Source organism: Nipponia nippon, unplaced genomic scaffold, assembly GCF_047370975.1.
Source record: "Nipponia nippon isolate SJK-2023a ecotype South Korea unplaced genomic scaffold, ASM4737097v1 scaffold_2, whole genome shotgun sequence".
Lineage (NCBI taxonomy): Eukaryota > Metazoa > Chordata > Aves > Pelecaniformes > Threskiornithidae > Nipponia > Nipponia nippon.
In genome coordinates, this window is record NW_028262336.1 from 72,499,781 (window position 1) to 72,524,495 (window position 24,715).

The window sequence follows — 24,715 nt, forward strand, 5'->3', positions numbered from 1 at the left end:
TCTTTTAGGTTTCATATAAGGAGAATCTGAATTTCAGAGTCAGCACCAGTACAGTAACCATCTGAAAAATTACCAGGCAGCACCACTGCACACTGAACATCATTATCCTCTGACAAGGTTATGCTGCACGAGATAGCAGACAGAAAAAAGGAAAACTCAAGAAAGAAATATCAGAGATTCTCAGCATTTCTTGAAAAACATGGTTGTCTGGACTCTTAAGCATCACATAAGTATCATGTGAAAGACAACTCTGTATTGTGAAGGGCACACTACATGAATTTCAATTTGTTCTGTTCAAAACAGAGTAAGAAAGAAAAGCTATAGTTCTTGGAAGGATATCCCAAGACATCATTTTTCATTTAGAAAAAACGTATGAATGTAATATCAGTTAATATAAGCTAAGAATCATTTTAAGTTGTATTACATACACTGAAAACAAAACTAATGTCAACAAGATTGACATAACTTCTCTGTTAACTTCAAAATGAACTAAAAAAAAAGGGGACTTTGGCAAAGTCATTTCATTTACAGCAGTTTTAAAGTAAAACACATGAAAAGGAGATTTTAGAAGACATTAAAGATACGGGTGTCCATGATCACTCCCTTTCAGTGGGAGCTGGTCTTCTGGTTGCTCTTTCTCCCTTACGAAATGTGTCCTTGAATCCTCACGACTCTTCAGCTTTTTAATCTTTTTAAGGCAGTCTTCATTTTTCCTAGACTAACTTAACCTAGCTTACGCTATTTCTGAAGTCATGCTGCACCAGTCATTTTCCCAGCTACCAAGGTACCGCTCCTTCTTTCTAGCAAGCTCCTCAACCTTTACATGTCCTGAGCAATCCTGCTTTTACTTTATAGAAAATTCTAGGAAGTACACTGAAGAAAAGCACTTCCATAGCACACTTGATCTCATGTTTTACTACTGATTTAGTATTCAGATATTCTTTGTGTAAGAGCCAAGAAAATAAAAGCAGAATGCTTTAGAATAACATTGGCACATTTTTATATATTTACTGAAAGAGAGGTGACCGGCGATTTTAAATATAAACAGTCTTTACAGTTCACGTCTTTCAGAAATCAGCTACAACTTCACAGCTTTTTTTTATATATGCATTTTAAGACTGAAGATGGCTTTCTTGGAAAAAACTGTGAATTCATGAAAATCTAAAGTAGCTCCTTTCCTTATAAAAAAAAATCTAATCATATATAACATCTATCATTGTTTTGATGTCTGCTTGCAAAAAAGACGGCAAGCCAGCATGCGTCATCCATCTTTCCTCCCCTTTACCTGTGTTTCACACAAACATCCTTATGTCAACCATAATCTACCACAATTATCCCAAAAATAGCATTAAGACTATATCTAGCTTCACAGAATAAAGACACAACTGAATCGCAATTAACAATCTATGCTTAAAATTATTTCCTCTAAAATATTAAACCACAAGCAGAAGAGAAGCTTCCGTAATTTACATTTCAAGTGCCCGTAATGACAAACAGTAATCCATACAACATATGTTCAATGCAGAAGAGCTACTGTAACTGCTGGAGTCCACAAAACTGAAGGTTTGCCAGTGGGGCAGTGAGGCAATTTAACATGTAGCAGTCAACAGCCACCACCGAGGAATACTTTTTCTTTTCTCTGCTGTTTTTTCTTTTTGTTTCTATTCCTCCCAGCCTCATTTTCCCAACGTTTGACTATTTAATTTGAAACACCAGTTATTAACTGGCTTTATAATTCCACTAATTCATTTAACATTAACATCAACAAAGTTACATACGGGGGGGGGGAAAAATTCAGCTTCCCTATCACATGCAGAACCTTACTACCCGAACGCACAAAGTGCAATCATCATCTGATTAATTTATATTTACATTAAACTGTTTCCTTTTTATCACCTAAGTTTAATGTTTGTAAACAATATTTATATATAAGCATATAAACCTGCACTTTGTATGTACACATTATATATATATATATATTTACATGTGTGCATATACATATTTACATAAGTAGATATATACGTAATAATTTAGTTCTGTTTTGAGGCTTATAAAACCTTTTCTCTTACAGTTGTAAGAGTTCTTTCCTGTGCAAGAATGTATTTAGGGGAGTTAAATGGAGGGGAGTTTATTGTGATCAGCAACATGAAACGTGAACCAAAACAATGCTTTCTCTTGTTCTCACATATTTTGAAAGGCATCCTAAAGGAAGTTTAGTTCTTCAGTTAAGGTATTAGATAGTATGTCACACATTTAAGAGCAACTCTGTTGGTGATGCTCCCGGTAAGTTCTAGGCTCTAACAGAAACTTCCTGTGACATCTCACCCGGCTTTCAGGGAGAGGTTCAGGTACCATCGCCATTTTGGATGCTTTAAGATGTCCCATCTGGCTTCTGCATGCTGCTCTAGAAAACTACAGGGCACCTGTAGGTCCTGCGTTACAGCTGTCAGCTCCCTATAAATGTCTTGGGTACATTACACACGTGGAAGTTAGATATTAAAGTCTGAACACAGGAACTTCGACCCCTTTACAGACCAAGCAGAGAAGCACATGGAAGAGAATCGCCCCTGGAAGTACCTGATTCTCTCTACTGACCAAATAATCTCAGATTGCGATGTCTAATTTTTGGCCGCTTCCGTTAGGGCAGGTGAAAGTCAATCTGCTGTTCTTTTCAATTCTGGAAAATGCAGTCCCCGATTCAGGAAACATTAGCAAAAGACATATGGGACAGAAAAACACAACTACGCTCTCCTTTAAAAGGAAGCACAGCTATGTAGTTTTATCACAGTGGGATAATGGGAACCACCTCTTCACAAAAGGCCCTTCTGTGAAAACACAAAAATGAGGTGAGTCACTGTTTCAAAAATTTGCTGGTGGATGGCTGGGAGGGAGTTTCATGGCTTTCCTCCATGGCAGTTAAATTTGCTTAAGGCAAAATACAAATAGCTTCTGAATTTTCTGCAGGCAGTTTATTTAAAGGAAGACATTACTGGACCCAGAGATGTGGAAAGGACCCCTGACTGTGGGGCCGGCAGATAAGGACTCATCCGCAAGGTACACCCCAAAGGCTTTTGCATGGTCTTTGAGTAAGGAAGAGCTTGCAGGAGTGGGGCAGGAGCCTGGCAGAATGTGAGCACGTGCACACATGGTGAAGGAGAACAGGGCTGAAAGGGCCCATGGTGATAACAAGGCATAATTTTCTTTGAGCCTCTTGGCAGGCCTGGTCATCACTGCAGTGTACGTCCTCCCCCTTCAAACAACTGCATGAAGCGCAGAGGATTTGTCCGAGTGGCATAGTAGCATAAATACACAAGTGATCATATATTATTTCTGATTCGAGCAATACATCATTTACTCACTGCTCAATGTGGAATTCCAAACAGACAAGCTTAATCATTTTAATTTCCAGTTATTTTACCCACTTTACTAATTACCATTACAGCACTGATTACCTTGTAATAGTTATTCATTAGCTGTAAGTTGAACAAGAGCTGATTTGAGGTAATTGCTTCATTGACACATTCTGGGGAATAAGTATTTCATAGTCATCAGATAATGACTCTGACGAAATGCATGGTCAATAGCAAAGACTCAAAGAATCAGTGGTGAAGCTCTAAAATATTCTCAGAATCACCTCTACTTTTCTGCCTGTGGATTATCTGGTAAAACCAGCTTTCCTCCAGCTGGAGCAACCAAGGATGTTACTGTATCCTACATTATGGAACAGAAAAACAAACTTTGAGACAGCTCAGTATTATGCCTTATGTACTTTGTCTTGGAGAAAGACTGTATTTTGCCTATCTGAGGCCCTCCTTACAGGTGATTACTATATCTTGTTTCTGGAGAACTGTTCTTTGTCCTTGCAGTCAGCCTTCTCCTCCTTATCCCATTGATCCTCAGTGACAAAAACATCTTCCTCATAGACAAAATCACATGTGAGGAGAATATGTCGTCTTGTTTCATTGGCTTGGAGTTGTCATGGCTGGAAATACAGGATATTTCATAGGGAAGACACTGAAATCAGGGCCAGAGGATGTGTCTCTGAAACATCCCCATGCATCTTCCTCATCCCCCTCAGCCCATTTACTTGTTTAGTTTTCTCTTGCCATTTTGTTGGGCGCTGCGTTTTGGATCTCATCTTGAGGAAGCATTGATCAAGCCCCATCATTCTTACTACCTACCATTTAACTGGAAAGCAAGTGCAGGATACAAGAGAGATGCTCCTAGAGACAGGATATTGATTCCTTTTTCTGCTGAGCAGTAATTTATTATCCATGGAATATTCTTTTATCCACTTGTGGAAACTCATGGAAATTTCTGACTTGGATGTGGCCAAGTAAACAGGGTGTGCAGCCCTCGGACTCATCCCAATAAACTTGCAATCGGAGCAAGCTGCTGTAGTGGTTATGTTCCAGATCTTAAATACCAGATGTGATCTCAGGAAAATGTATTATCGGGGAGGAGCGATTTAAACCCTGTTTAAAACTGTCCATGTTCAGTCATCTAAGAATGTGGATGAAGTGAAGGTAGCTCCAGCAGAATTTCCTTGCTTTTACTGCTCAGCTCTCTTCAAAGTCCTGTCACTTACAGTTTTGGCTACAACAGGCTACAAATTGAAGACTGGGGCTTTGCAGTTCTGTTTCATGATCCTTACCTTAGAGATTGAACGGCTTTGTTTTCAGATCCAGACTGTGCCCCCAAAGATGGGAACTCACAGTGAGGGACAAACACGAGGCTTAGAAGGATGGCAGCAACATAATATTACTCCCTCAAATGATTTGAAACGACTCCGAATTAAAAACAATGGAGGAAAACAGAACAGCAGCTTAGTTCGTATGCCCACAACTAGAAAACCTAAGATGTAATTATTTGGGAAACACCCAAGCCTTTTCCTTTAAGCCTTGAGTCATTTCTTTACTCGATGGAACACAAATACAAAGCACAACCTTTAGCAGAAACAAAACAATACAGAAATACCGAAATGGGTACAGAACAGGTCAGAAGAACTTCAAACGGGAATGGGTTTTGTTATAGCTAATCATGACACTGAGGACAGATCAAATGACCTCCCAATATATCTTGTACTCTATGAAACTTGAACAATGCTCGAAAAAAAGTACGTGGCGGGGGGAAGATGGAAGTGAAGAATTTAGACGCCTTTCTTAGCAGCTTCTATTTTTACATGATCTGATCTGTCGCCTTTGCTCATCACCCAAAATAATACCGACACCCCTCCTCCCCTGCCAAAGTCACCCCCCCAAGTTCCACAATGAGTTCCATTGATTTTTCGAGACATATTGTCAACTACCTAATAATTTAACTGGTGGCACAGCTCTTTTGGTTGAAGCTTCAGTTTCCCAAACAAAAGCTAACCACCTGAGACCACAGAGGACAGGATATGAGCTACTTATAGCAACACTGGACCAGTGAACAAGAATAGCAGGAAAGCTGCTTATTTTATTTTTTTTTCTCCAGCAAAGGCCTTTGAAGTAAACTATTTATTAAACATTATAATACTCGAAACAAAAATCTTTGAAGGCAGGTTATCCTCCTCTGCACCATGTCCCGTTGTGAATGAATTGCTTCCTTTTCCTTTTTGGATTTTTTTTCACTTGTGAAACTGACACTCAAATTGTTCTCTTAAGCTACCCCGTGCCTTTGCCAAGAGGAATAATCCATCCATCAACAAAAGGATCATTAGAAATATTTATACCTCAAGCTACTTCAATATCACCGCACTGTAAGCAGCCACTCTGTTCAACAGGCAGTGTTATATAAATACAATAAATAAGTTCCTTGTGCACAGAAAAATAGTATCGATTAATAAGTAATGATGCAGCCAGATCATTTGAAACAGAAACAAGCGGTCTAACAGCGAGACTTAATTTTTCACTTTTTTAATTAAAAAAAAGTAAATTCTCCCCACTAACCCTGTTACTGATGAGTTTTCTTTGTTCTTCTGATTAAAACATTTGTCTCTCTCTCTCTGTTGTTGAAAGGACTCATTTTTCTCTATAGTATCACCAAGATCATCGGAAGTTTCAAAACCGGACTTAGCGAATTGCCTTTTCAAATACATGTATTTGGGCTGCAGAGACAGAACTGTCATACATTATACTGCATTTGCATCTTTGAAAATCTGGCACTGATGTGCAGTGAAGAAGGGGATTGCTCTGAAACAATCACTCAGAGCCATCTGAGACTAAGAAATTCTCTGGTCAAAGCCTGGGAAATAATCAGAAGTGAATTGAAACTCCTACTGGGCCACCATGCATGCCTGCCTAAAGATGTCACTGGCAAGCTACAGACAAATTCACATTAAAAGAGGTCTTAATAATCCTCTGTTGAGAGAAATAACTTACTCCAAGAGAGACAGTGGAAAAACCTAAACTATCAATATTCTGTTTTCTGAAAGATGCAAGAATTTGCAACTTCCACTGATTTGCATGGAAGCAACAGTGACCTACCACCTCTGAAAATATAATCACAAAAACATGTCTCAGAGTTCCTCAGTATTTTCTTAACTAAGGAGTAGACCCAGCCTTTATTCATGCAAAATAAGGCACTATTCACCGAGTAGGCACATTTTCTCCATTTGTTCTGCCTTCTGCTTTCAGGTGCAACCTGGCACGCACACAAGTGATGATCAAGCACTAAGAATTTTGAATCATTTTTTTCCCCGTCTCTGAAACATTTGTCCATCTGGCAATATATTTCCATTACGGATCATATTTTTGCATTTCACCTTCCACAAACACCTATGAGCAATTTTTAAAACATGTATAAGGAGTTTTGGTGTTGTGTTTTGTTTTTTTTTTTAATCAAAGCAAAGCTCTCCTTGCAGAAAAAAGTAGAGCTAGCCTCCAATAAAATGCTTTCTTGGGCATGGAAGTATTCTAGATGCCTTCTACTTGAAGTCTGTCACCGCTAACTAGCCTTAATTTATCTGTGCCACATATAAATCTATAGATTTATAGTAGTGAGCAAGTGAGTCATTTTATATTCCCACCAGGCTAAGCTGAAATTCGGTAGACTTACTCAATTCCACGGTACTGACTTTTGAAGAACAACGAATCCATCCTTTAACAACTTTTCTTGCTATTGGAGGGCTTCAACATGCCTTTAGCCATGTTATTGCCTCTACCATAAGGACACAGTGTCAAGAAGCTGGATAAATGACACACACTTGTAAAATTTGTACCAGTGGCAACCACTGAAGTTCTGGAGAACCTGGAGAAGGATTCTCTCTGGTGGGGAAAAACAGAGTGTAAGGTCATAATTTGCTGGAGATTTTCCAGGCTTTCTATGGAACTGAAGTGCAGAGACAGCTCTGAAAATAAACTGTTATAAATGAAGAAAGATTCCTTGGGCATTCATAATTCTGTTACTTGTGAATCCTTATTCACATGCAAATTACTGGGAAGAGCAGTACATAAACTGGAGGGCATGTCCTATTTTCCTCTAATGGAGCTCACTCAAATAGGTTTTGAGTAGGGAACAAAAACTATCATGAACATAGCTAAATGATGGATCAAGACAAAAATGTCTATGCAGATCTCAGCTCATAAAACCATGTCAGTATTTTAAGTGCTCTTTAAGTCACATTTAAGTGCTTTCAAGGATAAGGACATGCTGAATCATACACTTTAGCTCTTTCCTAAGGGCCTTAAATGTGTCAGCAGCCTCGAGTTCTACCAGCTCTAAGGTGTAGTTGATAGTCTGGAGTCACTCTTCTGAATGGACAACTTCAGTGGTTCTATTCCCAAATCTTTTAAAGAGACTAGCTAGTTATTTGGAGAAATTGTTGACTTATTTTGAGCGATCTCAGGAACTCTTCAGTTCCTCTGTCAAATTGCTTTGCTTCAAAATTCAGTAAGACTGAGCCAAAGGGAGAAGGAGGTGGTTGTAGGCTCTTGCTTCCCCAGGACTCTTCCTGTCTGAAGATTTTTCAGCAGTTTGCCTTCACACCTCCAAGAAGAATTGGATCTCATTCCTGAGTTCCCCCATGACATGCCCCATTTGTTCCAACTGTTTAAACCTGAGCCTGAATTTCAGAGTCAACTCGCCCTCTGGCAACACAGGCACAAAGTGAATAAGGAACTTGCAGGGTAAAATGAAGACATTAATAAAAGATTTCCATGGTTTCTCCAAGATCACTCAATTAAGTTTCACAACAAATTAAGTAAATATTGTATTTGCACAGCAGATTTCAATATATTTTTAATTTACAATGCTGAATTAATTTTTACAACTTTTTTTGTGTTTCCATTTTTGTTATAGAGTAAATAAAAAGTTTTTTGGCTATTACTTTAAAAAACACTTTTCCAGCCATGCATTGAGCTGCCAACAAGAGCTGCAGTTTACTTAGCTCCTATGTTGTATTCCTTCCTCACCACTGCACATTCTGCACTTCTTCAACACCCCAAATAGTGGTATGTGTCCTCACATGTCAAAACTTTAAATCAAGTTTTGCTGATCTTTCCAGCTTCTTTGCAATCCTCACTGAATCAGCTGCAAAGCCATGGCATGTTCAATAACTGCAGTCTGGAACTGCGGTGGGGAGGAGGCAGGCACTTGGGGAAAACCAGAGGGCAAACTGGGGACTGGGCAAAAGTAATTTGCAATTAATAAAGTAGCTACTGGCAAGAAGTTTCATTCACACTTTTACCTTCGTTGGCTAGATCAATTAGAGATAATCTCCTAATAATGTAAGCAGAATCTGGGCCTTAATATGCATACACCTTTGCAAAACCCTTTCAAGTGTATGAAAAAAGAGCTTTGAAATAAAGGCAAAAGCAGCTCATTACATCATTTTCAGACACCATTATATCAGCTAGTGCCATCTCCAAGATTCATAATAGCATGATTTTATTAATTCTCATAAAGCTTGATTTTGCATTCAGGCAGTCAACATGATTTTAAGTGCCAATATCTCAACTGAAAGTCAGCAAAATATAAAATAACATCAGTAGAATATTAAAATCTCCCACTGAGATAAATAGAAATATGAAGGTTCAGACAGAGCCAAATAGATTAGTGCTCACTTCCTACTCATTATGTGCTTTCAGCTAGCACAATACAGTTTTATAATTTGATGGAAAAAATTATACTTTTTAGCTATTTTCCAGCCTGACTTTCTAAGGCTGCTCCTCCCTTTAAAAATGGCATAGTATTATTACCCATAAAATAAAACTATGACTTACACAACAAGCTCAGTTCAATGATGTCCATGTTGCTGGGATATATATTCCTTTCTCAAAACAGGTCTCGGGAGGGACACCGAAACCCGGGGCGGGGGGGGGGGAAAGTGGGGGGCGGGAAGGGGAAATTGCTCTCTTGACATCCTCCTCACTTCAGAACTTATTTGTAGTTCAGAATGGAGTCAAATGTCATATCGGCAATTAAACTTTGACTTCTACTAGAGCAATATTAATGTAGAGCGAGTCCCAGAGCAGCACTGCCCAGCCCTGCGCTTGGGGTTAGCTCTAGTGCTAAACAGCACGTTGCTGACCGACACAGGAAATCCCTCTCCTGTTCCTTGAGTTGAACTGAAGGGCTGGCATAAAGAAAATGTCCTAAGTATTAACAGCAACAAAAACTACAGGCTCGGAGCCAGATTGCAAAGGCATTCGGGTGCCTAACTTGCATTAATTTTAGTGGGACTAAGTTGCCTCCGAAAATCTGGCCTTCAGTCTTCACTTTTCTTAAGCCACTCCAGATCCTGTGGCTCTGTCGGGATGTAAAAGCAATTACATTTCACAACTTTGAATCCAACAATATATTTTGGAAATCATTCAAAGTACAGTGCTTTTTTTAACATGAAGTTTCCTTGTCCAATAAAATACACTGGAATTTTATATACTTGGTATTTGCAGGTCTCACTCCTCTATTTAGATTGAGGCCAGAAGCTAGCAGTATGCTGAAACCGCTGACATCCAAATAAACTCTGCTTTCTTCCTTTAGGTGGGAGAAGTGTTTAATGGATACCAATGCTTTGACAAATACTTTATAAAGAGTAAAATATACAATTTCAGCTTTACTGAACACTAATGTAGTTGCTCCTGAACAAAACCATTGCCTAAAGAATGCTAATCCCAAAAGAAATAATGTAGGTGTTATAGTGCGTATAAAAATCAGAAATTAGCATTTGAGGTGTCCATTCCCATGCAACTCCAAAATGAACTCAGCCAAACAAATACCAGCTTGGCTTGTAAAGGAATCCAGTGTAATGAAACACATTGAAAATGAGAAAACCAAATCCTCATTTTGATTCACAAGGCAGATGTGCATACACTTGAGCTAACAAAATCGATCTGAGAATATTTCAATAAAAATAAACGCAGGTAGCTGTAATATCTAAACACAGGTAGCTGTAATATCTGTTAATGCCAGGCCGTTTCATGAGATGATGCTCACACTGCACCAACAGATCATGCTACGCCAGCTCTTCAGAGCAGAAACTGCAAGCCCTCTCCTCGCCCGTGTCCGGTTTGTCCCTTGCACTGGCTCCAGCTTCCCAACATCAAAGCACAGGAATGGAGCTTGTAAAAAGGTCTCAGACAAAACTTTATGCCCCTTCCCCACTGAAGCTGCAGCAGGGAACAGGCGAAGAACTTAGGTGCTGCCTTTTTTCCCCCCAAACATTGTCAGTTGGTCTAATAAAAGATGCTGGTTTTCCCTGTGGAACTTGCCTCTCTAGTTTATACCAGTCAGTTGTTTTCCTTTCAGCCAGACTTGCTTTTAATATCTAGTGATATTATACAAAGAAAACACACTGAAAGTACATACATTAGCTCTGTAAACACTCCTTTTTCCCCAATGGAAAAAGGTCTGTGGGCTAGCGTGTGAACGTCCTTCACGGTACAACGCACGTTGCCTCTCACAGGGAAGAGCAGAAATCTTGTTGTCTTCCCAGAGTACACTACTTTCCTTCTGACACTACAGGGCAGTATTCTTCTCTTCCCCAATGGAGTTTCTTCCTCGCTGGCCTCTCGGACCTCCTTGTAGCTGGCTCTCACACTTGTGAAAATCACTCCTTGAGAGAATAACCCACCTCCCTTTTAAGCACCTGCTTGAGTAATTTCAGGAAATTTGTTCCTGACTCAGGCTAATCCTTCCTGGCTAGTCATCTTCCCTTTCCTTCCCAAGTCACTATTATCCTTTAATTGTTGATTTGATCCCTCATGTCCCAAGTCATCAGGGCTCCTTCCCCACTCCTGCGCAGGACTGGTTCAGCAGGAATCCCTAAGATGGTTAACACCTGGTCAGCCCCATGTCAGTTTATGTGGAAACCTCATTTCAAGTAGAAACTGAAGGCAGTAGCTTTGGCTTAGGGAAGACAAGGTTTTAGTCTTCTTTTAATAGGGTACAAAATTAAAGAATTTACTGCTGCTTACATAACCTAACAGTTATTCAGGGTTTTTAATCCTTTGCCCTGGTTTAACCTTAGACATGAAACCTGTTGGGGGATGGAACTCAAAAAATATAAAGTAGCTGCATTTTCTTTCATCTTTCTTCTGGAACTCAAACAAAACTACCAGCTGATGAACGGCCATTTGTAACACAGATGTTAATGCAATTCTAAACGAGACAAAAATCACCAATGCAGTTTGCAAGGCTCCCTGTGATGTACAGTCATCAAGCAACACTGAGACCAGCACTAACCTAAACTGGCTTTGCATGCACAACCAATAGATGTTTCATTACTAATTTCAATGTTCTTATTACACACAGTTGGGTTAATTGAATGTAACAGTGATCACATTCCCCCAACCTGTACCAAAAATATAAACGGGCTTTAAAGCAAATACTAGCAACATACGAAAGGAAACACTCGAGATGCTTTCACAGATAATTTTACAACCTGTACTTGCAAGGTGAAGAACCTGTTACTGGCAGAACGTATGGAGAGGCTGTCCAGCATATTAAAAATAACAGTTTAAGCCATCATTTGGCTCAATTCACAACACATTGCAGGAACCCCATAAACAAAGACAACATGTGCAATGTTAACTTTCTCTTTTATGCTGACAGCTTTTTTCTCCCATATAATGACCTTCCTGCACAGTGTGTGTTACCATAAAAAGAAACAGAGCCCAGTAAAATTAGAGGAACTGCTTAATATCAAAACGTTTTATCTGAGGAAGACACCACCGCCAGTGTAAATATTAAAAGCACAAGAATTAAAAAGTATTTGTTTTGCTGTGTCTTCTTTAAGCTTAGATTGTTCAAACAAATCTAGCTGGAGCTTTCAGTTGCTCTGCACTAGACGGTCCTCCCAAAGGCTGAAACGGTACTCCAGAGAATGTGAACTTGGCTCCAATTTCAGACAATTTTCATCTTCTTTTTTCAACAAAGAGAAAAGTATTTGAATGCTTTGTCTGTAGCCAAGAATTTGGATATGAAAGACACACCAGTAAACAAGTCACCAAAATGGGCCACCACTACACAGACTGCAGTGCATGCTTGTTTTTAAAAAAAACTTCTCCGACCCAAAGGACACTGTTTTATTTTACAAGCAGAATGCTAATGTGAAATTTTAGTTAGAGATTATCTCTCTCATCTAAGTACAAAAGAAAAGCTACATGCGTTTTTGATAGACAGAGCCTAAGCTTGCTATTTTGTTTGTACAAAGAAAAGTAAAAAGGAAGATAAAACAAGAACCTCACAGCTAGTCAGCTTGGTAAAATGCTGCACCAAACTGAACTACTTTTTTTACAGTTTTATTTGAACTGCTACAGAGAGCCAGCAACCCTGATTCATAGCATTTGTCTTTCCATCAGCATTCCCAGAATGAAAACCGAAACTTTAAAAAATATCATTGCCTTGTACCAAACGCACACTAGCTTCCACCATGGCAACTATCCCACAAAACTCAGGCAAGGCTTATCACAATTCCCTGGGTTTATTATCTTTTATATCAGGGAGGCATTCAAAAGCACCATGGCTGCCTGGCAGCTAAGGCAGATATTGTCCTCACCCAAAAGAGTTTTAATTTTAGTCTCGTACGTTTGGTGAAAATACATTTCTGAAAATCAGAGAACACGCCAGGCAAAAGCTCACACCAGCTCCAGCGTGGAGCTTCTTGCTCTGCAAAGTGGCATATATGAGAACTGAGCAATAGCTCGGCGATGCCAGGGAGACTTCACTGAAGATGCCAGTAAAGCCTCCCCAAGCCGGCCAGAAACCCAAGGGAAGGAAATGAGAGTGATTATATACAGCTGAGCAAGCACAGTACAGAGACTCCTAAATCAGTGATATGGTGTTCACTGCTGGTGTTCTGTGGTAAAAATGTTTACCATCTGTGTTACTCTCTCTTTGTTATGGACACTAATGGAGCCTTCAAACATAAAAGCATGGGGGTGGGGAACAAAAACACAATTAAGCTGAAGTACTTTAAAATCACTTTTAGCTGTATATTACATAAGGAAATCCTGACAGTAAATGAAAAATGGATCGACACCAAAACAGAGCAGTTTCAGGCTGAGCTCAGGAGGGCTGCACAGAGCTGGGTTACCCTGCCCTGGAGGTCTAGTTCTGAGCTATCAGGCATAGACAAATCCTTCAGGTACTGAGAAGCAGCTCCAGTTTGGACACAAGGGAGCGAGGTATACTCCAATTGCTAGGCCTTTCAGCCCCATCCTTACACCGAGCATGCCTGTGGCAGGGAGTTTCCTAGGAAGCAGCTGCGTTTGTACAAAGCTTTTCTGCGGGGGAACTTCTCCGCTGCTCATCTCCTGCTGCTGAGAAGCCACGATGGCCTGGAGAGTACGACAGTCTGTAGTGAAGCCAAAAACTAATATATGCCATTCAGTTTGCAGTCTGTGCATAAAACCAAGCATCTGACTTGCTCGAGCTAGACATCTCACACTATCATACATGAAAATAGGTGGAAATCACAGCCGCCAGCCTGACTTCCATCTCAGACGTTTTTTACGCTGCTCATCAAAATTTATGTAAGGGAAAGGAGTTCCAGCAACCTGATATCTCCACTACAACCTCAAGTAGCTGCTCCACTATGTCTTCTCACCGTCCCTTCCTCCCTCACTACCCAGAATGACACTGCAGGGCATCTGCAGTAACAGGAGTCCACCCTACTTCCTTCAAGCCCAAGGAAGAGACCTTGGCTCAGACTCCCCCACTCCCATTCAACACAACTAGCCGCTGGGGCACCTATTCTCCAACCCCAGCACATCCAAATTCTTTGGTGGCCTGTGCTCAGTTTCAACAGAGCTGTCAGTAATTTGAGGCTAACTACTCAGTTCAGCACATGCACACTGCACAGCCTCACAACGACGCAAGCTCATCTGTCAGTGAGAATAATGCTTTTTCAGATGAGATGTTTCAGGTAAGTTGTTCCATCTTGCATGTTACTGATGCCGGTTCAAACATAATTCTAGCAGAGCAGGAGCGGACTTTGTGAACCACAAACCAAGCCAGGAAGAAGAAAATCAGAAGTGGAATAGCAGTTTGTTTTATCTACAACTAGAGGGGCCTCCCAGCAGTCTCACAATGCTGAACGTCGTTTTGGAACCCATTTGTGCCACCTGCAACATGATCAACACTGAAACACCACATGGGTTTGAAAAATGCTTCCAGAGCTGGCACAAAGTTGGAGGAACTTCCCCACCTGAAAGGAATACAACTGAATCAGTCTCTGGACCAAAATTCACCACTGGTAATGCATGGTCTCAGCAGATGAACCACTGAGAGTGGATCATTCAGTGATGTGCTTGTAAAAACTCCTTCCTGAGTTCCAGGGAACTCATTGACTTTTGGTTCCTTATGCCCCTCAACAAGTGCTCTACAATTAGAGTAGAGGGTAGAAGGGTAGAAGGCACTGTTTGCCACAAGTAGAGCTTCTTCTGGAGAGTAGCAAATAACAATGCAGGGAAACATGCATGGAAATGAGCCAGCAATCATAATCCTAATAATAAAGGAAAACTCTATAACTAAAAGAGCAAAGAACAAACCACTGACCCCTCAGATCATGGAGCAAAATTAATCAGACAGCGTTGATACTATTTTTCTAATTCTTACTTTTTCAGTGAACCCTCATGTTATTGAGGCATGCACCTAAGGTTCTCGAAGCCACACACTTTTTGTCTCTCTAATAATGTGCCTACCATCCACACGAAAAGTGGTGAACTTACACACATCTACAAAAAACATGCATTTACTTTTTAGCATTTAACCATGACATGGTTATAAAGGGTTTACTGGGCCGGGGCGGTGAAGCCCTCTGTTTTCTATACAGATTATCTTTGCTTGACATTTTGCCTCTGATACTCTGTTTCCTCCGTACCCTACAGATGTTTCTATTAAAATCTTTATTCCTTCAGGACACTAATGGTAGACAGAGTTCAATTCATCTCTGGTGATAGTCTCTTCTTAACCTTCTCTATCTCTTCCATCATCGCCTTCCAGCTGGATTTTGATGGGTTAAGAGGCATCAACCTGTCAGAGCTCTCTTCATCTTCAAACCTCTACAACACTTACCAGTGCATTCTGCTCCATGGCGATGTTTCCACCACAAGCGTTCACCCTTTTTCAGATTAGAAACAGAGCTTCTGACCTCTCCTCAACTGGACACTTCTCAGTGCAGTCATACAAGCTCTTGTAAAGAATGATTATTCCCTTTTACACTCAGCATTACCGCAGACCTGGAATTGCTTGTCCTGATTTCCTCCATCTATATTACTTCTGTGTCGCTGCCCTGTAAAGCCTTCAGGGACACCCAAGAATGTGCAAAATCACCGAATACATTGTCAAGATGTGGGGTTGTGGAGTCCTTAGAGATATTCAAAAGCCAGCTGGACACAGCCCTGGTCAGCCTGCTCTAGTTGACCCTGCTTTGAACAGGCCAGGGGTGTGTGGTCCCTTCCAACCTCAAATATTCTATGGCTATGAGAGTTATCTCTGGTCTCTCCGAGAGGGCGAGTGTGTTTGTACAGTTACTTCACATGTAACATTGCATTTCTATTTGGCTATTTAAGATAAATTGGGAAACAGTAACGTTCTGGGTTTTCATCTTGCCTGCAGCGTGGTGAGAAACACTTTAAGGGTGGAAAAACTCACCGCCTCTCTTGCATCTTGAGACGCTTCCCAACTTCTTGAAGGTATCTTCTGTTTTACTGGAAACATTGGTACAGTTTGTGCCTCGTAAAAGCCACCACTTGATGCCATAAACCAGGTTTTTTCCCACCATCACATACTCCTTTTCTAAGTCAGTGTGTCAAAAACAGGCTGTGGGACACATGCCTTTCAGGATGTAGCTGTGATCTTGATGCGGTGTCCAGATCTGGCTTTGGTACAGCGACCACATTGGGTTGTTCTGCTTGCTGAGTATTTGTTAAATGTTAACAGTGGGCTTGGAACTTACAAGCCTAAGGGAGGGCTTCCCTGCGGCTCTTTTAGAACTACAAGATAAACCTGGGGAGAAAAAAAACAAAATAACACAAAACCCTCACAAAAAAACAAGGAACGCCCAAAGACTTGTAACAGAACACTAATGTAAGTATTTTAAAATTCAAACATCTTTGTTTTTCCTCATATGAAGACTGACATCAAAGAAAGCAATAAGTGAGAGTTGGTTCTGAGGGCATGTGAGGAGAAATTGCTCTGAAGTAGGGAGGAGACGGTGGTAGCAGTGGAAACATAGGACATCACCACAGCTTTCCTACCCACAGGGCTTTTCGGCCTCGATGGAATATTCCCACATCCACAGCACTGCTGTATCATATACGCTGAAGCTCTTTGGCACGGGGGCAGTTTGTTTTCACTGTCCTTACAATAGTGCGGGCTGTTCCTTTTCATCCGCGTTGCCCTGACCTCCCTTTTCTCCCTCCCTCCCCCCAGTCAAACCATTATCATCAGATGCAGGAAGAACCTTGTTGTGGTTCTGTTGCTCGTAACACAGTTTGCTATGCGAATACTTCCTGCGCACCCTGCCAACATGGCACCTCTCCAAGACATAGGACTGGTGTTTGGGAGATGGTCACACAAGCATGATACTTCCTACTACAACTGCTCTGCCCGTCACCTTCCTTCGCCTTACTATGGGCAAAGGGCTGTAAACATCAAATGGCATGAATGAAACGAAGATGGAGGCTGCCTGTACCAGTATGAGTGCAGCAGTGTGGACTGCCGTCCTTCAGATAAGCAGGGATGCACAAGATCTTTGTTAAAACTTCATTAACCTAATTTTCAGTGTACTTTACACAGAAGAGAATTTATGTGAAACTTCAGTTTCATAAAAAGTGAAAAAAACCTGCCTGTTCTTGCATGGTAAATTCAGTTCCTCTGTTATTTGCATAGAGCCTTAAACGAACACTGGGACAATTAATAAACTGGACCCAAATACTCTAAGATACAATAGGGAGAAAGGAAAGACTTTTTCTTACAAGAGTCCCTGGTGTTCCCTGTCTGTAGTACTCATATATTAACTCCAGTAGCTGCGTGACTTGCTGATGCATAGCAATTTTTCTATAGTTTATTCTTACCCTCATACTTCTCTTAAATGCTACTTACAGAACAACATGAGAGTTAATGTCAGATTAGGAGTAATACCTCTCTTCTCAGCCCATGTATATCTCTGGCAAAAAAAAAAAGTATGCCTAAAAAAACTTGCTGCAGGACATGCACAAGAGAAACAACTGGAGAAAAGACGGAGAAAATAAACATGGCAGAAAAATCAAAGAAAGGATGACTAGAAAGAACAAGTGAAATATCAAGAAAAAGAAGATTTGACATGGCATACGACAAAGTCATATAAGGCTTTGGGGATGAAGACAGGAGGCCTGAACTTCACACATAAAGCAATAAATCCTATCAAAAGACACAACACAGAAGCAGACCATTTTAAAGACAGCAGAGTTGAGCACATATTCTGGAGTCCATGAAAGGCATCCGGAAAGAGGAACCGAAACCACTTTTAGTTAAGAGACAAATGCACAGGCGAGGGTTTCAGTTGTGGGAACAAAAAAGTATGGAACGCAAGGAAAAGCCAACCGAGCGCACGATGACAGCACTTCGAGCCCCACACCAGCTTCGTACCTGCTTCAAAGCACCGCGCAGCGTGCTAAGTTTGACCTCTGACATGGTCTGAGAGTTGGCCTTTCCCTCAGCGATGGTCCTAGCAGTAGAGATATTTTAGCTCATAGACAGCCAAAATGCAATGAAACGGAAAAGCCAAAAAATTAGAGTTATTTCATCGGCTTGTGAATTTAATTACATATCCTACTGCTTACTCATCTTTTGTCACGTATTCCAGTGCTTTAACAATGGGAAAACAAAATTCACTACGGTAACTTACAGGAATCTCTTTATTTGGACTTAGGATATAACCCCCAGTACTTATGAGCAGTGTGTGGCAATATTTTCACTCTTTAGGACAGGAAGTGAAAAATACCAAACACATCCAAAATTGGATTAGGGATTTGTGCAGACAGAAGGTAATTACACAAGGTGGACTTTGGCCAAGACTCTCAGAATATGAAGCGATCTCAGAACCTTGTGGAAATTACCATGGAATCTTTAATGATAAGTGGGCTAAATCGTCATTTAAATTGCCCTAAAAAAGATGCCTTCTCTAACAGCACATTGTCCCTTTGCTACACGGATTGACGGTACTGTCGTACTCCAAAATTAGATGGCATTTCCAACACTACAGCACACAAGTGGAAAAACAAAAACAAACAAACAAAAAACCCCAAAGCACAGTCATTAAAAAAAAAAAAAAAAAATCAGGAGTAGACCTCTCAAGTGTTTCACATGCACAGAATTACTTGCTTCCCCCTCTGTCTAATTTATTTCAGATTAGTAAGAGATCCCTTATTTTAGGTCAGTGCTATGACAATGGAAGTATGCCAACATAACCTTCATTTTCTTAATTAGCATTTAACAAGAAGTTTGTCCTCCTCTAGAAATATATCCTTCCATAAGGAAGAATAACCTTGAACAGAAGACAAAACTAAGCCAAGGAGAGGAGAAAAATGAAACTGAAGCTCCTGATATATTTACATGCCTTTAAAATATATTTATTTACGTACCCTTAAAATGTAAATAAAATAGATCTGAGTAAAAAAATGACTTCATTTCCCAGAAGCAAGCACAGCACTGTATCTGTATTCATAACAACTCCAGGGAAAACCAACCACAAAGAAAGTCCCTCTTTTACACATGCTTCCTACCATGGATGATGCGCTCGCGGAACTCATTGTTTATCTAGTCTGGAAGCAAAAATGCCACGGAAAAGAAATCAGAAGGCAGATGGCTGGTTTCACTAATCTGACCCTATTTCTTCCAAGTAAATCTAGCCTACAGTAGCGATGCCCCAAATAATCCACCATTCCTATAATACTTAGATTTGCATATTTAGGTTAGAAATGCCCGGCATCGCTGGATTAAGATTTTTCCCCCAGTAAAACACTGCTTTGTCATAAATTCTACTCCAGAGGCCGTGCCGATTCTTAAACCAGACGTGTCCACACACTGAAAACCTGAGTGGAAGCACACCCGCAAAACATTCTTACCAGCGCCCCCCTCTATAGCTGAAATGCGTTTGGAAGTTTCCTTCTACTCTACTTAAACCCGACCGTCAAGAGCGACAAATGCAAAGATTCTCTCCGTAGCCGCCCCCATGATAACAGATGACAAGATGCAGCACAAGCTTCATCTCTTGCTAATTAAACGAATCAATTAAGAGACTATTGTTGCAACTGTGTAACTGCTGTTCTATAGTGGCAATAACAACCCCACGGGGAGGTCTTTTACTGCATTAAAATGCTGTCCTCCACAACTCCATTTGATATTATTAGAAACAGTTTTTTGCATCTCGCTGTCATATTAGTAGCAAAGGCAAATTATGGAAATATGCAGACCAGAATGGTCCCAGTATGAGATCAGGTTTGGTTTTCAGCCTCCAAGGGAACAATTGCTGAAATTCCAAAGTTCCCTAAAGTTCTTTAATGGAACTGATAAATCTATCAGCACAGCATCCATTTAGATTCTAGGTAAGGGTCACATATTTGCATACTTTCCTGCTAAGCTGATACAATTCAACTAGATAAATTATCATATTAAGTTTACCCTCCTGAGTTAAACTGATGGAGTTCAAAATTGTTTTTGATGGTTGTCATTAATCGCTGTTACATCCTAAATGCTCACTTTGAAATCTAATTGTGCTGGTGTACCAAGGGTCATATTAATAGCATTTTTAATGTTAAATCTTTGTAAAACATGTTTATTTTACTGATATTACTACTGAAGCCTAGAAGACTAATGAGAACCAAAGTATATTTATTATCAATAAAAACTTCATTTAAAATTTACATTCAGAGACTTAAATTAGCTTTATTAACTTCACCGTGCCTTTATTTCATTAAGATTCCTGGTTAAGCTTCAAAGCTGTATAAATTAATACCTCCTAAACAGTTCTTGGGTATATGCCAAAGTTGCAGCCATCAAGAAGCTGTTTAAAAACACGGGCTACACATACGTTTATTACTTGGCAGTAGACATCATCTTCAGAAGAAAACACTAGATCTTCACTAAGAGGCAACGGTCTTGATACAGTTAAAAAAAAAAAAAAACACAAAACCAACAATACTTCTTTGGCCAAACAAAGCAACTAATAATTATTTCAGCATTGGTAAATCTTAGTCTACCAAAGGAAATCACTGGAGTTACCTTTGGGTAACCTGTCCACTCGTGTTCCAAGAAGTAACAGGCTAACCAACCAAGTTCAGTCCTTGTCCTTAAAGCATTACTGAGCTCAAGATGAGCCTTCTTATCCTTGAGATAAGAAAGAAACTTGTCAAATGAAATACGGAAAATCAGAAATCCTTATTTTTCCATTTGCTTATTTCCGAGAGATAAGGGGCATAATTTATTATAAGCAAAGACTACTACACTACAGGTAGCACACACACTATAGAATCCACCAACATTAAGGACGTTCATGGGAATTCTGAACCACTTATGATGTTATCACACATTTTTTTTCTCTGCAAATTAAAACTTTAATTGAAAACAGAGGAAAAGGCCAAGATTAAAAATGAACAAATAAAAAACACATTAGAATCTAAATGTAATAGCCCATTTCCAGTCTGGTTTTGTAAGAAAGCAAGGCTTGCAATCCAGATTTCTGCCTCTCAATCCCCATCCCCAACTCATTGCATCTAACTATCCCATTTGCACCCACATACACAATTTTAACCTGCTGATCAATTTCAACCAAATTTGAAGAAAAGGCAGGTAAATCCAGCTACCTATAAGTATTGTAGGAACCATAACTATGTTTCCACAAATCTTCTGAAGAGCACTGGCTGCGTTCAAGAACCAAGAGACCTAAATCCGTACTCCAGGTGAGGGAAATATGGCAGCAGCCATTGGCCAGCCAGCATGGTCACACTGGCCATCCAACAAGCACGTATGCAGCTTCAGCTTCACCTTGACACCACCACCTCTCGCTCAAGGAGGTCTCAGGCAAAGACTACAAGAAGTTGTTCTGTGGGAACTTGTGGCACTTCTGGTTTCTTTTAAGTCACGGAAGCAAAATTCAGGAATAACTCCACGCACTTTCTTATTTCTCTTTCCAAAGGAATCCTGAGCAAGGTTCCCAAAATAATCTGAGTGATGTTAGGACATGGCTTTTGGTAACGCCGGTATTTCTGAATCTCTCAGGTGCTTCTGAGTTTGTCCCCAGTGGACAGCTTTAATATATTCGCTATACCTTCTGCTTTAAAACATACAAATATAGAACAGAATTGAAATGAGAACAGCATATGCAGCTGTGTGGTTGCACCCAATCATCCACATCACGTGAGCTGGAACAATTCTCACTCACCAGTCCTAATGATGGGCCAAAGTATCACTACTTCCACAAGTGAAATCCTTGTTGCATGAATTACCCACTTTCTGCAGAATACTGCAGCAGCTTGCAGCCAGCCTCGGGATTCTCACCGCCCGTGTTCAAAAGAGACTTGCAGAAGTTAATGCTTCCAGAAGCAACTGCACATTTTTCCTAGTGACACCTTCTGCCCTACTGAAATGCCACCACCGATAGCTCTACTACTAGAAGCACTGTGGTTTACCATGCCTCTGAACTGGGTGGAGAGGGACCCTAATCTTAAGGCTTGTGAAAAGGAAGAGTAAAAAAACCCTTTTAAAAAAAGACATTAGCTTGCAAAATAAACACCTACTGGACGATATTTATTTTCTTGTGGTTAATACTCTACATATTCCAATAAATACCACCTTTGTAACCTCTGCAAGTTTTCAACCAACGTTTGAAAGTCTGCATAAATCTTCGATATCTAGTTTCAGAAGTGTCACATATAGAAAAAAAAAGCAGAAAGAAAGAAAAGCTGTTAAGAACTGCAATGATTTGTAAGGGTGAAAGAAGTAGGTTGTTAAACATTTGTCATTGTGAGCTAAATCAGACTCATACAGTCAAAGCTTCCATCTTTATTGCTATTTAATTGGTCTTTGTAAGAGCGCAGGGAGAAAGAAAAAAGGAAGAAGCTGTCTGGAAGCTGATGAGATTATATACAGACTGCAAAGTTCCAGGACCATTTGTAAGCCTCAGTAATGGGATAGAAAGTTGGAAGTTTGCTGTTGAAGTAAAAGCAGACAAGTCATGGCAGGAGGGAGAGGAAAGGGGAATCAGCAGTGAGAAGTAAAGTTAGTATACTGACCTGTAGCTCCTAGGATCACCTTAGATACATAAATGACAAATAGGCAATAAGCCAGGAAGCAAAGGCAAAGATTTTTGAGGAACGTAAAGCTCTCAATTTCTAATCAACTTCATAAACAACATACGTAACTAATAACCCTGATTGTGTATGAAATATCCTTTTGCCAATTTATCTGGAAGCAGCTAAAGAACAAAAAGTCATTAATATTGAGTGATAACTATTGTACTAGAACATATGCCAACTATGCTAAAAAGCACAGCCAGGGCTTGGGTTTAGAAAAACTAGTCTCTGTCAGTGTTCTTAACCTGGATTTTGCAGATCTGGTTGCAGTGGCGGGTCTCTGGACTATTTTAAATGGGCCTGCAAAAAGGCTGAAGAACAGAAAGCATAGCATTAACAGACTAATAGTAATCATAAGAGAGCGTAAGCCTCCACAGCAAAAATTCAAACGTTTTGTAAATCAAAGGTGGCAAAAGTCACTTCAGACTGAAGCAATGGAAGAACCTCCAGTGAGAAGGCTGAACCAAGAAAACGGTGCTAGGAAACTCAAGAATCACCTAAAGACAGCTTGATCCTTAGGCCAGAGCAATTCCACTCTGTTTCACGTGGGTTCTATATTGTGTTCACCACTGAAGGAACGTTGTCAAGCAATATACTGAGCAACATGACTAACATCTGTCACATATATGTTCTTTCGTCCTTCCCCAGAGGCAAGAAGTAACTGGTTTTCTCTATATCACTACTCTGATGTCAGAGAAAAGAAGATCAAAGAAATGGCATGAACGATGAGCAGAAGACAGTGAAATTTTCCACTGTGGCTGGGGACTTCTCACTGTCTGGGACTGTCTCTTTTGAGGAAAGTGTTCCACTGGGCCAGCAGAGCATCACTGTCAAGCACGACCTGCAGCCCAAAGCTGACAACGACGTTATGGACGCAATGGAGCCAGGCCAGTCACGATCTGAGGCAGGCAGATACAGGCAGTATTTCTTTATTCAAAATTCTACAGAGAGGCCATTACACACAGTCTAGAATAATTTTAATGTTTCCATAATTATCTGTAGTTCTTTACCTACTTGCAGCTTTCTTAGTGTTAAAGGCTGCCTGCCCAGACATATTGCATTGTTGAAGTCCAGCTGACAGAGCCGTGAATAACCAACAAATGACTGGGGCCATCAGTGGGCCAGCAAAAAACGTTCCTCTCACGTAAGAGAACAGAAGGTGGAACAAGAGACACGACAAACTGGAAGCTAACTAGAAAGAGGAATGAAGGGTGGACTTTGGTCCTCTGAAAAGACTACTCAAACATACAGGCTTTTGAACCGCAGAGGCTGAAGCAGAAGCTCTGTGTATAGATCTTAGTGTTTTTCTATAGATCTTTATGTTTGTTACAAACCTACTTCTGTGAGCTGCCTACACACAGGAGACAACCCATAAAGGACTGCCTCCTTGTTTCCTGGCACTCTTGCTTTCAGCCACAGTTTTCAGCATTAATCTGAAGCATGGATTATCTTGTTTCCTTTTTCTTTGTACAATATATAGCACAATAAGATTCCTTGGTGTTACGGTAATGCTATTAATAAATACACTATCTGAATAATTCTAGCTTGAAGTGGCAGAATAGCAGGACTCCATCAGCACATGACATCTAGTCATGTCCACCAGAGAGGAACAATGATTAAAAACTCATATGAAGTCTCAATTACAACAATAACCCATGATCTGTTCTGAAATAACTTAATTAGGACTCAAAATGCTATGATCCCAAGAAAAGTAAACCAAATCAGTGTAGTTTCCCATTCACCAACCATTTCTTACAGCTAAAAGTATATAAAAGTTGCTTGCTCCTTGTGCAGAAACATCCTTGTATGTCCTCCAATAGCACGAGTCCTATATCAGATCTGAGACTCATAACTCTCTACTGAAAAATAATTCAGAGAAAATAAGCTAATGCCACTACAATTTGAAGATAAATGCTCAAGTAGCAAAGAATTTCTACTCATGATCAGAAACAAATAAA

General features: G+C 40.2%; 1 protein-coding gene across 1 annotated transcript in view; it reads right to left on the minus strand.

Annotated features, from left to right (window-relative positions):
* The window catches only part of PCCA (propionyl-CoA carboxylase subunit alpha), a 299,843-nt gene that overhangs the window by 32,350 nt on the left and 242,778 nt on the right, over nucleotides 1-24,715 (minus strand). The window lies entirely within an intron of this gene.